Source organism: Chenopodium album, chromosome 3 (assembly GCF_948465745.1).
Source record: "Chenopodium album chromosome 3, dcCheAlbu1.1, whole genome shotgun sequence".
Taxonomy (NCBI): domain Eukaryota; kingdom Viridiplantae; phylum Streptophyta; class Magnoliopsida; order Caryophyllales; family Amaranthaceae; genus Chenopodium; species Chenopodium album.
Window position 1 is genome coordinate 22,716,452 of NC_137836.1, and position 13,779 is coordinate 22,730,230.

Below are 13,779 nucleotides of genomic sequence, written 5' to 3' on the forward strand. Positions count from 1 at the left end.
GGTTAGAGGCATTTGCTCGATTTCCGTGGGAATCCTAACCATTGAGGCTAGTCTTGCCAAGGCATCAGCAAATTGGTTTTCTTCTCTAGGTAGATATGTGTATTCTACCTTTTCTAACTGATCGGTAAGAGTTTCCAGATAGGTTTGATAAGGGGCTAGGCTTTCGCTCCTTACTTTCCATCTTTTAGATATCTGATTGATGATCAAAGAAGAGTCTCCGAATATTCTTAACTTTTTTACTCCCAATGCCAAAGCTGTTTCAAGGCCTACCACGCATGCTTCATATTCAGCAGCATTGTTGGTATTGTCGAAATCAAGCTTTATGGAGATTGGAACATGCTCTTGTTTAGGTGATACCAGTAACACTCCAACGCCACATCCCTTTTGGTTTGAGGCTCTGTCGAAGTACAAGGTCCAAGTATCATCTTCAGTAACCATGAGGTCTTCATCTGGAAATTCATTGTCTTGTATTGGCGTCGAGTCTTCTATTGGAAAATCTACTAGAAAGTCTGACACCACGGATCCTTTGATAGAATTTTGTGGCATGAACCTTACATCAAATTGTGCTAGATTGACTATCCATCTTGATATGTGTCCATTGAGTGTAGATTTCTCGAATAGATACTAGAGTGGATCTAATCGGGAGACTACGAAGACGGTACGCACTAGCATGTAATGTCTTAATTTGGTTGTGGCCCACACCAAGGTGAGGCACAACTTTTTGAGCGGTGTATAGCGTGCTTCGTATTCGAGCATCTTCTTGCTTAGGTATTAGATTGCGTTCTCTTTGCCTCCTACTTCTTGTGCTAGCATAGCTCCCATTGTTTCTTTGGTAACTGTCAAATATAACCTAAGAGGTATTCCGAGAAGTGTTGGTGCTAATACGGGAGGATTTGCGAGATAGGCTTTGATCTTTTCAAAGGCTTTCTGGCACTCGTCATCCCATATCACTGGTACATTCTTCTTGAGCTTCTTGAAGATTGGTTCACATATTGTCGTCAGTTTTGATATGAACCTACTTATGTATTGCAACCGGCCAATAAATCCTCGAATCTGTTTCTCAGTCTTGGGCGGTGGCATTGACATGATTTCTTTGATCTTGGTTGGGTCTACCTCTATTCCTCTAGAGCTTACGACGTAACCCAAAAGCTTACCTGAGGTGACTCCAAAAGCACACTTTAATTTGATGGATTCAACCTCATATTATATTTTCTTAGCCTTTCGAAAAATTTCCTTAAGGCTACTTGATGGCCTGGACGGTCTTTTGATTTTACAATCATGTCGTCGACATATACTTCGACTTCTTTGTGCATCATGTCATGGAGTAAGGCAGTTGCTGCACGTTGGTAAGTAGCACCCGCGTTTTTCAACCCGAATGGCATTACCGTGTAGCAGTAAGTGCCCCATGGTGTTATAAAGGTCGTTTTCTCCATGTCTTCTTCTGCCATGAGAATCTAGTTGTAACCTGCGTACCCATCCATGAATGAGAGAAGCGCGTGATTTGTCGTGTTATCTACCAGAATATCGATGTGTGGCAAAGGGAAGTCGTCCTTTGGACTTACCTTATTTAGATCTCGATAGTCGACGCACATCCTTACCCTTCTGTCTTTCTTCGGAATTGGGACGACATTGGCGACCCATTCGGGGTATTTGGATACCTTGATGAAACCTGCAGTTATTTGTTTTTGAACTTCCTCTTTTATTTTAAGGGCTACGTCGAGTTTCATTCGACGTAACTTTTGTTTTACAGGTTTCATTCCTGGAATTAGTGGTATAGTGTGTTGAGCTATTTCTTTATTAATGCCTGGCATATCTTCGTATGACCAAGCAAATACATCGATGAATTCTTTAAGTAAGTTGATTAAATCGGTTCTTTCTCATTTATTCAATGTTAATCCGATTTTAACTTCTCTTTTATGAGTTAAATCATTTGAGATATCAACTGTTTCAGTTTCTTCAATTACCGGTGTTTTCTTTTCAAGTATTTCCATTGCTTTAATAATTTCTTTGTCTTTTTCATCGTTAGCTAAGAAATTCTCGTCATCTTGGGTTAGAGAAGAACACAAGAAGTAAGGAGAATGAGAAATATTATTATACTCTGAGATCATTACATCAAAGAGTGATATGTCCTCAGGGACTGGATCACTAACTATTCTAGGAGAAGGAATAGGAGGGGGAGGTGTTACTACTAAAGACTTAGAAGACTCTAGGGGAAAAGACTCTGACTCAGAATCAGACTCAAATGACTCTTCAAACATCGGTCCTTGCCCTGTCGTGATGGATATCTTCCTTCCGCTTGGAGTAGTCACCTTGATAGTCTTGCGCCACCCTTGTAGTGATCCTTCAGCTGGAGTAATTAGCTTCGAGGGATCGAAGCTTTCACTTTGTAGGACTGTTTGAATGAGCAAGGAGTTATCCTTTTTATAAGTTGGCTCATTCTTTTCTCGCCCTAACAGTAATCCCATGACGTTAAAGTCCAAGCATGGGGGTGCTTTCTCCTTGTGGACGGAAGTTGGGATTTCATCAGTGAAGTAGCAATCCAAGAAAATCTCGAATCCTGGTTGTCTTATGCCACTTACAACAAATGGCTCGGGAAATTCATGGCATGGATAGTCCTCTCCTTCTTTTATAAACTGACCATTAAGTGTAAGAGGGTACTGATCCATTGGGATTGCTTTCTTTTGGATGCGAGCATCCCTACGTGCTTTTGACTTTTCCTGGGCTCGCTTGAGATCTTTCCGAGTCGGTTCGAAACCAAGTCTGAAAGTGTCTAATTTAGGGAGGCCAGGTGACTCCAGCGGTTTTGCCATTCCTTTCTTCTTCCGTAGGGTCATCCCAGGAAAATGTCCTTGTTTCTTCAGCATGGCATTGACAATCATGTTGGAATGGGGGTCATGGCAAAGAGGGGTCCTTTCATCCTCCTGGATTAAGGAGACTTCTTCGTTTAAGCCCCATATATCTTCATCATCTTCGTCGTGCTCTACATTTATAATTGGATTCTCTATAGATTTGATCCTCATAGGCGAAGCATCGATGGTGATTGGAATTCCCCCAACTATAGCTTTTACTTGTTGGTGGAGAGATGAAGGGACGGCCTTTAGATCATGAAGCCAAGGGCGTCCCAACAACAAGTTGAACGAAGCTTTAATATCTACTACTTGGAAAGTAGTAGCATGTTCTATTGCTCCTGTCGTTACATTTAGGGTGATCTTGCCAAGAGCTTGATGACGAGTGTTGTCGTAGGCCCTTATTCCTTGTGTAGACGGAGTTAAATCTTCGTCCCTTATGCCGAGCATCCTCGCACTTCTAAGTGGACAAACATTGATCGCCGATCCATTGTCTACAAGAGTCATAGGAACATTCGTCCTCTTGCAAACTACTGTGAGGTTTAATGCCTTGTAATGTTTGTCACCTTCTGGGGGTAAATCTTTGTCAGAAAAGGTGATCAAACTAATCGGACTAGGAAGGTCACTTGTGAGGAAGTTGGCTAGTCCCTCAGGATTAGTGTTAGAATCTATCCCGATTTTGTCCAAGGCATTCATTACAGCCAACCTATGTTCTCGAGATGTTGCCAGAAGTTTCCATACATTCATCTCAACTTTTGTCTTCTTAAACTGCTTAACAATATCATTGTCTTCAATGATAGGTATGGGAACTTGTTGTGTGGTTGGCATAGGTTGGGTTGAAACGGGAGGTTGCATTCTCCCGGATCTTGTGAGGACGTCTATCGATGAGTCTTCTTCAGCCCAAATGTCATCTGTGGTGTATGACGCAGAAGGTGAAGGTCCTACTATGTTCTTTAGATAGACATCTTCTTCATCACTGTCCCAAACTCCATTGATGGTCGCATCTTCTTCTTGTTGAACTTGGACTATTTTCTTTTCATCAATCATTTTCTGAACCAAATCCTTGAATTTGAAACAGTTTTCTATAGTGTGACCCCTGATTGATGATACTGACAGTAATATCTATCAGTCCTTTTCAACGATTCGAATGGTCTCGGTTCGAGAGGTTTGATCTCGCCACTCTCGGAGAGCATTTCGGACATTTGTGTATATGGGATCCCAATTGGAGTGTAGATTCTATTGCTCTTCATGTGTTTTTCAGTGACTTGTAAGGGAAAGTGTTTTGCCTCATAAGTCGTTCCCTTGCTAGCTAGAGGTAATGAGATCTTATTAGCTTCCATAAGATCTTGAATGAGGTTTTGAAACCTCTAGCATTCATTTGTGGTATGACCGTTTCCTTGATGGTACTTGCAGTAGGATTTGGGATCCTACCTTGGAGATCGCTTTTCTGGTGTTGGATCCTCTGTTGGACCAATAGGTTTGATTAGTCCTTGATCATAGAGATGATCACAAGTAGCATCGTAGGTCATTCCTATGGGTGTGAATTCTCTTTTAGGTTTATCTTTCGGAAATGGAATCTTATCATATTTCTTATGGAGTTCGTTCATAGCTTTGAGAGCTTCACGTAGTAGTTGCGATACCTCCCTTATAGACAGTGTGAGCAATTGTATATTTTCCTTACTTGCCGGTTCTGGGAGATCATCCTTGACATCGAAAAAGATTTCCTCTTCCTTTTCCATGGCACGGATTTCTTTGATAGGTCTAATGAGAGATGAGCGGTCAACCTCGTTTTCCTCATCAGAGATAGCCAGGGTATGAGCGAGGGGTGCATTGTCAATGCTTCGCTTCTTACTAGCAGGGGGCAATGGCAGTTTATTATTGTCAATCAAGTCTTGGATAGCATCCTTGAGCTTCCAACAGTTTTCAGTGAGATGGCCCCTACCTTGGTGATACTTGCAGTGTGCATTGGGGTTCCAGTTAGCCGACCTCTTCTCAACTGGTGGGTCCCCAAATGGTCCAATAAGAGTTATAAGACCTTTTGCATTTAATCCATCAAATGCGGTGTCATAACTCATACCAATAGGAGTGAAGTTCCTCCTAAATGGTTTCTTCTGTCCTTGATTGTTCATAGCAAGGACTTCTCCTAAATTAAAGGTGCTAACATTGTTTGAGTTGGTGGTTTTGGAAGAAGAAGGATTGTCGTTCTTCTTTCCTTTCCAGCCACTGTTGGAGTTATTGTTGGTAGCTTTTAACTCAGCCAAGTCATCTTCGATATTGATCCCAATGTCATAAACGGCTTTGAAGGTATGGAGATTATTTTGATACTTGAGATGCTTGGAATATTTTTCTTGAAGATTTTTATGAACAGTCTCACAGATTCTTTTTCACTTGGCACCTCAATCATCTTGGCTGAGGTTTCCCTCCATTTGTTAAAGAAAGAGGTGAAGCCTTCATTCTCTTTCTGCTTGAGGATTTCAAGTTCCCTATGGTCAGTCTCGACTTGAATGTTGCACTTGTATCTATCAACGAAAACGTTTGCTATGGACTCCCAGGTAGAGGTCTTTTCTTTCTCGAGAGAAAAGAACCATTGTTGGCAAACGCTCTCGAGAGATAGTGAGAATAAAGAGGGGAAAACTTTCTTATCGATACCCTTAATACTCATTATTGTTTCGAATGCTCTTAAATGAAAGTAAGGGTTGTCAGTTGCTCTGAATTTTGGGATGTCGTTGGCGTTGAACTTCTGCGGAAGAAGTTCTTTGTCCACCGAGACCCCTTGTGATGTAAGCTCTTTAAACTTGTAGTCGCTAGACAACTTGCTTAGACTCTCTTGCATGAGGTCCATCTGTTGTTGCTTCACGGGATCATCGATCTTGAGTGCGAGAAGCTTCAGTGTCTCAGTCACGGTAGCCAGTTGGTTCTTAAGATCATTAACTTCTTCTTGTGTTGCCATTATAGTCTTAGCTTTCCTCTTACGAGCTATGGGTTTGTCGAAAAGTTGGACTTGTACGAAGAGGTTGTCTTTGATTAACCGTCCTTCTTTTCTTGACCACGCGCTGTAAATTAAACCATTTTGCGTTTTAATTACTTGACTCGAATCAACATGACTTTACGGTTTATTTTAAGGAAGAAAAAGAAAAAAGAAAAGGGTGCATATTTTTGGCAAAAATAATGTACATATTTTTAGGAAACTAATTAAAACTGGATTTCTAAAATAAAAAATATTGGAGGATTAATATCTGACTTACCCCCTTAAAAAAAATGACGGAAAAAACGCGCACACAAGACTCTCTTAGACATGGTCAAAGTATGTGTATTTTTGTGTGCGTTGAGTGTAAGTGACATGTTTGGACTCTTGTGTAAGACCATGGGACTTAGTGCCTAAACTCGATCATCGACTCAAATAAGTACTATTGACAGCAAAATTTAACCGAATTAGCAAACTGATTAATTAGACTCTAGGTGATGACTCGACCAATAATCCGAACTGTTGGCCAAACGACAGGACTGGCGTCACACCGTGGAGCTTGGCGCCAGACGACAGAGCTGTCGTCAGGCGCTACACTTCATAGTGTGGCGCTACAGCTCAGATCTTGGCGCCAATATTGGAGCTTCGATCTGGGACTGTTTTCGGTGTTATTAGTCAATCGGGATATGCCTAAAGTTGTACTAGGTCAATTATGATTAAAATATTAGACTTTAATGACTCAAATTAATTAATTAATTAATTAATTAAGCAAAGTTCTTTAAGCCATTAATTTATTTTGTCTCAACACAAGTCAACAAACGGTTAAGAGAGACATAGAATATATATGCACAACAAATAATGCACAATTAGTCAAGTAGGCACAATATGATGCAATGCGTTTGCAACCTAACCATGGCTCTAGTTCTCTAAAGTTCGGGATATGGGTTAGTCAATAGAGGGTCCATGGTTAATTGTCCGGATGCACCGCGCGGAAGCCTTACCGTGAAGGGTTGGCGCGAGTGGATGGGACACCGCGAGCTTTAGAAAAAACTCGCTTCCATGGTTTGGTGAATTCAACATCTCGGATGTACCCTTTGTTGCACGGAGCGTTCAATCGGGTAGATGGAGCATGAATTCCCAGAGGGTTAAGTCCATATGTAGAACACATATGGGTTTCAGAAAAGTGAGAAAATATGCAATCAAGAAGTAGGATCGAGCAAACAATACGAAAAACCGGTCAAAATTAGAACGCATGTTTCTGGCTCGGTATTAGGGGAAATTGGCGCCAGCAAACAGAGACTGGCGCCAGCTTTTAACTGTAACGCTTGGCGCCAATACTGGCGTCTGGCACTACGACTAAAATGCTGGCGCCAAGCTCTGGCCCCTTACGCTACTTCCCACATACCTTAGCAGCTTTCTGTGCTCGATAAAATTTTCCAGTTTCGCGCGGTGTTATTTCAGTCCTAGTTGTGAAAGATATTTCTCAAATTTCCTACTTGTAAAATCCTATGTTTTTAACTCATTACGGATGGTCTTTCCAATGAGATTTTTTTTATGCATATGACAATACTGTTAATCAAAATTACGCACATGAAATACTTAGAACTTTTCGAGTCTCATCCACTCATTCTAAATCATTGCCGAAACAAATTCAGGAATTAAAATAGAAATCCTCCCCAGTGGAGTCGCCAAAAACTGTAGGGAATAAATTCAAGCGTTAACCCCTAGCTCGAACCCCACTGTGATCATATACTAAAGTACGGTGGCGTCCAAAAGGGAAGAAGATAGAGCAAAAGAGTCACCACCAAGTTTTAGAACTTATAAACCGTTCACGAGGTGAAGGTTACACCTCTTAACGATCCAAGAGATCGTCAACTCCATAAGGTCTAGAACCAAATAAGGGTTCGGGGATGAAGGTACAAATCCAACCAAAAAGAGATTGAACCTGCCCTAATAATAGGCCTCTACTTTATTCTGATCGTATTCATGTGCGCTTTCTGATTAACATGCAATCAATAGGATTAACCCTAAACCTGTTTATCTATGTTGGTTGAATATAAATGCACAAATAAACTATTATTGGTGATCACTTGAATTTGTAATCATAATTAACCCTAAACAAGATTATTAATTATCTTATTAAGCGTGATTACAAGTACCAAATTCCCATTAACATGCATTAAAGGTGTGATCAAGCAATAACAATCATCAAGCAACATAATAGTAATCATAAATAAAATAATCATCATCAAAATAATAATAAAAATAATATTCATAATCATCATAAATTATAACAATTATAATCATAATCATAATCATAATCATGTTAATATTAAAGCATAATAATAGCAAGATCCTAGGCATGATACTAACAAGATTAATAACAAACCCTAGCATGTCACTAAGCAATAAAAATCAAATCTTTAACCCTAACATGATACTAACAATCAAAAATATTAGGAAGAACATAGGAAGCATCGCAGGAATCATATTTAATATTAAAAATACCCTAGACATGATACTAGGAATATCATAAGAACAATGTAAACATGATTTCTACATCATAAAATCAATTAATCAATTAAAGCACTTACTTTGATGCTTCGTACCTCTTTCTAATAACAAAATACACACGTTAGTAACTTCAAGGAAAATAATAAGCAAACAATTAAATTAAATAATTGAAAGAGAGATTAGGGACCAAACCCTCAGAAATTAAAACCTTTCACGTCTAAGGCGAAGGCAACTTCAAATATGGCTAGGTGTTTCTAGATCTTGTGAATGCGGAATTTTGTATGAAAAAAGAGAAAGAAAGAATTAAGAGAGAATTGGAGAGAATTGATGATGAATGAAAACTGATTGTAGGTGAATATTCGTGAGAATTGGTGAATGAAAACGGAGTTTTTAATACGTTATTTATAGAGAAAATCAGCCAAAAAGATAAAATAAACAAAACAGAGTCTGACGCACAAAAAACAGAGTTGGCGCAAATCCTGACTAACTGGCGCCACGCACCAACACTAGCGTCAGGCGCTAATGGCTAGCGCCAGGCGCCAAGCCTGGTTCCAGGCGCCAAAGCCTGGGGTCAGGCGCCAAGCCTAATTTCAACGCGTTTTCGAAAATCAGATAAGTTTGCCGTACTGGAGGATAAAATCATATAATTTCCTCGAAAATGCTATTTGATTTTGATTAAAACTCTGAAGTCAATAAAAGTCAATTTATCAATGCTAATTGAATTAGGCATGAAAAGAACCTTCTAGCAGAATCTAGAAGACTAAAATCATTCCTTATTGCATTAGGAATGATAAATCATATTAGGCCCTCCTCTAGATCATTGGGCCGTACATAAAGCTCAAACCGGGCCCAGTTTAGTAAATTGGCCATAACTTCCTCAATATTCATCGGAATTGGGCTTATAAAATATATCGTTGGAAAGGTCTTTGCAAGCCCCATCCAACTATACTACTATTGGACCCATATCATGGACCAACCAAACTGGATTGGCTGTTTTCTTAAAATAAGTTTTCAAAAACAGAGAGAAGAGAAAAGAAATTAAAACTATCCGCAACACTAGACTCTCCACACTTTCACTTCATTCGATTATGATTTGACGTGAAAGGTACTCATCACCGGGTTTGGTTTTGGGGAGACACAAATGGGTGTCTACAGTAAGCAAGGCCACTACAAAAGAGAATGTAGCGAGTATCTTGAAGATGAGGCAAGAGGAAAAAAACCTCAATCTCAGGTATCATCTTGACACTTAAATATAAGAAATTTGTAAGGTTTTAGATACCGAAAATTTGACTCACTTTATGCTCCTGTTTCAAGAACAAAGTGAGCGGCGCTTTTCAAGTGGACATGAGTACACAAGTGGAAGATGAAGAAAATCTATCCAAAGAAATCTTGTAATCTCATGTATTTTGTCTAAATTCTAAAACTTGCTAAGTTTTATCTACCATACTTTGATCTTGCGACGTTGGACGTCATTTTAACCTTGATCACAAGACCTTTTGTTTCATGTCTTGTTTATATTTATGGAAATGGCACTTTTGTTTGTTTAGACAAAATTCTTTATAATGATACCAAAAGAGCTAAGACCATGGAGTCAAATCAAACTTACTTGTGGCATTGTCGTCTTAGCCACATTAACATCAAACGCATCAAGAAGCTTCTTCAAAAAGGCGTTCTTGACTCTTTCGATTTAGAATCTTTCGAGAATTGCGAAGGATGTTTATTAGTCAAGATGATAAAGCAGCGATTCTCTAAGTTGGGAGAAAGAGCAGGTGACTTATTAGGTCTAGTACATACCGATGTATGTGGACCAATGAGCTCCGCCACAAGAAACGGACATCGATATTTCATCAATTTCAAAGACGACTATAGTAGATATGGCTATGTCTACCTATTGTTGTACAAATCTGAATCGTTTGACAAGTTCAAAGAATTTCAGAGTAAAGTGGAAAATCATCTTGGCAAGAAAATCAAAGCCCTTCGATCGGATCAAGGTGGTGAATACTTGAGCCAAGAATTCGATGACCATCTGAAAGATCATGGTATACTTTCGGAACTGACACCTCTAGGAACTTCATAATGGAACGGAGTATCCGAAAGGAGAAATCGAACCTTGTTAGACATGGTACTATCAACCATGGGTCTTAGTGATCTTCCTATCTCTATCTAGGGACACGCACATTGAACTGCAGCACTAACACTGAACCGTGCTCCATCGAAAGCTGTAGAAAAGACTTTATACGAATTATGGACGAACAAACCTCCTAGGTTGACTTTTCTAAAGATATGGGGATGCAAAGCATATGTCAAGAAATTGATTTTTGACAAACTTCATCCGAAATTTGATAAGGTTTACTTTGTGGGCTATCCAAAAGAAACTAAAGGGTATTACTTCTACAACAAATCGGAGAACAAAGTTTTTGTTGCTCGCGATGGCGTCTTTTTGGAGAAGGAGCACCTTTCCAAAATGACAAGTGGGAGGAAAATCGAACTCGACGAAGGTTGTGAGGATGAGCATCAAAATCAAAATGACAGTCAAACTGCTCAAGTAGCATCTGTTGACAAAGGTCAAAATATGCAAAGTCGAACAGATAATGCAAATGCTCAGCCCATTACCCTACGTAGGTCTTAGAGGCCGAGATCTCAACCTGATAGATATCTTAGATTGTTTTTAACCGAGAATCAAGACATCCTAATCATGGATGGAGATGAACCGGCAACCTACAAGAAAGCGATGGCAAGCACCGACTGTACTAAATGCCAAGAGGCCATGAGACCTGAAATGGATTCCATGTTTGAAAATGAAGTCTGGGACTTGGTTGACTTACCCGAAGGCTACACACCTATCGGATGTAAGTGGATTTTCAAGTTGAAAACCGATAAATATGGAAATGTATTCATTTACAAAGCTAGATTGGTAGCAAAAGGTTACAGACAAGTTCATGGTATTGATTACGATGAAACCTTTTCTTTAGTCGCAATGCTTAAATCCGTTCGGATCCTCCTAGCGATTGTTGCATATTACAATTATGAAATATGGAAAATGGACGTTAAAACCGCCTTCCTAAATGGTATTTTTGAAGAAACTGTGTATTTGAAACAGCCTGAAGGTTTTGTCAACCAAAACAACGCTGGAAAGGTATGCAAGCTTAAGAAATTCATTAATGGATTAAAGCAAGCAAGTAGAAGTTTGAATCTGCGATTTGTTGAAGCCATTAGTAAGTTTAGTTTTATCAAGAATCCAGATGAGTCTTGTGTTTACAAGAAGGTCAGTGGGAGTGACATCGTCTTCCTATTCTTATATGTCCATGACATTTTTCTCATTGGAAACAGCATTCCATTGTTAGAGTCTATAAAGGCTTGGCTTGGAAAATGTTTTTCAATGAAAGACTTGGCTAGGCATCAAGATCTATAGGGATAGATAAAAAAAGGATGATAGGATTGATTCAAAGTACTTATTGATAAGTACTAACTCAATTCGACATGGAAGGAGCCAAGAGAGGCCACCTACCCATGTTGCATGGCATAACCCTAAGCAAGAATCACTGTCCAAAGACACCTGATGAGTGAGAAAGGCTGAATCAAATTCCATATGCTTTGCTTATTGGATCGATCATGTATGCCATGATATGTACTAGGCCAGATGTGTCCTACGCCTTGAACGCTAGGATCCGATACCAATCAGATCAAGGAGAGGCGCTTTGGACTGCGGCAAAAAATATCGTAACGTACCTGAAAAGGAGCAAGGATAAATTCCTGGTTTATGGTGGAAGAGATGAATTATTTATTGAGGGTTATACCGACACAAGCTTCTAGACAGACATAGACGACTTCAAGTCATAGTCTGGGTACATATTTTGTCTCAATGGAGGAGCATTTAGTTGGAAGAGTGCTAAGCAAAGCACAATTGCAGATTCTACAACTAAAGCGGAATACTTGGCAGCATCTGAGGCAGCTAAAGAGGCAGTTTGGATTCGCAAGTTCATTGGTGAACTTGGTGTTGTACCCTCCATTGAGGGACCAATAGACCTCTATTGTAACAACAATGGAGCTATTGCTCAGGCCAGAGATCCAAGAGAACATCAAAAAGTCAAACATGTCACGCGGTGTTTTCACATGATTCGAGAATGAAAATCAGAAAGTGAAATTAGAATTTCTAAAGTTGGAACGGATGACAATGTAGTCGATCCACTGACTAAACCTTTGCCTCAAGTGAAGCACAATAAGCACGTTGAGGCAATGGGAATCAGGCACATTGGAGATTGGCTTTGATTTCCTTATTTTAGTGTTTTAATTAATTTTGGCCAAATTTAATGTAAAGAACTAAGATGAACCATTCAATTTTTTGAGTAAGTAAGTTTTTCATGCAATTTAAATCACTTTGTTGGCTATTTAATTGTGGTTTAGAATTAAATAATGAGTCCATTCGATTTTTGAAATATTCAAAATAGGGTATCCAGGCTAGTCTTGGTAAGGAAACAAGTGAACGTTGAATAATATAATAAAAAATTATCCCTAATCGAGGTCATTTAAACAATGGATGATTAATGACCAGTTGATATTAGTGTGTAGTTTGATTTATAGCACCGTTTCATGTGCTACAAGGACATGATTGTCATGAATCACTTGCACAAGTATTGGTTTAGAACGATACTGGATCGACCTATGAGAATACTTTAAGAAATTAAAAATTGACATAAGTAGACTTCTCATTATTGTTATCGGAACCTTTTTTCCTTGACCATGAGTATTTTTAGCTTTCTTATTTGAGTAATAGTCCGCTTTGATGATTGTCAAACATTTGCCGTAACAAGGGATTATAACGGCATCACTCGGGCGGCTAGGTCCTCTTAGTAAGAGAACCTACATTACAACACTGGAAATGTCCCCCTATTAAAATTAGGGAAGATGTCTTTGTTGTTTACAAGGCCTCTCGTAGAGCGAGATTGTAAAAATGCATGGTCGTGCTAGGATGGATTTTAGAAATCATCTGTTTATTGACAGTCGGACTCGGAATCTAGAAACACTTTTGGACGTAATAAGGATGATAAAATGATCTTACATTATAGTTCATGAAGAGGCATTAAGCGACATAGGAAAAGGGCTATACACTAAAAGCACACTTGTCTAGAAGGACAAGTGGGAGATTGAAAGGAATAGTGTCCTTCGAACAAGTGTATTATTCTGATAGTGGGTTCAGAATTATTAGAAATCTAATATATTCAGTAAGGTCAAGTGATCGGAATGCCTTGGTGGAGGCCGCTTCCGATCAGTAATATTAATGCATAATTTATATTACGGCTTAATATTGACTGACCCCTTCGGGTCACACCCAAGCAGTCAACGAACCGAAGCGATAAATTAATTCGGAAGGAATTAATGAGTCGACCAAGTAATATTTATTTAGACGTCGGAAATTCGAGATTAGAGCGTCGAAAGTCAAGTCGGAAATAATAA